The sequence below is a fragment of the Octopus bimaculoides genome, chromosome 2 (genome assembly GCF_001194135.2).
Source record: "Octopus bimaculoides isolate UCB-OBI-ISO-001 chromosome 2, ASM119413v2, whole genome shotgun sequence".
Classification (NCBI taxonomy): Eukaryota; Metazoa; Mollusca; class Cephalopoda; order Octopoda; family Octopodidae; genus Octopus; species Octopus bimaculoides.
The window spans coordinates 96,889,384-96,889,876 of record NC_068982.1 but is presented as its reverse complement, the minus strand read 5'-3'; the positions used below and the strand labels follow the sequence as shown (position 1 = coordinate 96,889,876).

Genomic DNA, 493 nt, shown 5'->3' with positions numbered 1-493 from the left:
CTTTCTCCTGCACTTCCCTCAGGTTGGGTAACCATGTATTTCCTTTGCGGCAGCACACCTGTTTCTGTCTTCATTCCTGATCTCTCTCTCTCTCTTTCTCTGGCTGGGTAACCTTGTACCTCCCCTACAGCAAGACACCTGTTTCTATCTCTCTGCCTCATATAACCTTTCATCATCCAACACAAGATCACTTCCTCCAATGCCCCCTCCTCTCTCAAAAGTTTTTCTTTTTGTCTTGAAAGTGCTTGGTGACCCTGTCAGTGCAGGTGCCGCTTAAAAGCACCCAGTCCACACTGTAATGTGGTTGGTGATTGGAACAGCATCCAGCTGTAAAATACTTACCAAAACTGATCTCGCCTGTGCTTAAGTCCACTCTGCTGAGTGGTTGGTGTTAGGAAGAGCATCTAGCTCTAAAAATCCAACCAATGCCAGCATGGAAGGTGGATGTTAAACAATGATGATGATGATGATGATATATATATATATATATATA

At 44.0% G+C, this 493-nt stretch overlaps 1 protein-coding gene across 3 annotated transcripts in view; it reads right to left on the bottom strand.

Annotated features, from left to right (window-relative positions):
• LOC106869109 (SEC14-like protein 5) overlaps nucleotides 1-493 on the bottom strand; it is a 109,627-nt gene that overhangs the window by 36,713 nt on the left and 72,421 nt on the right. The window lies entirely within an intron of this gene.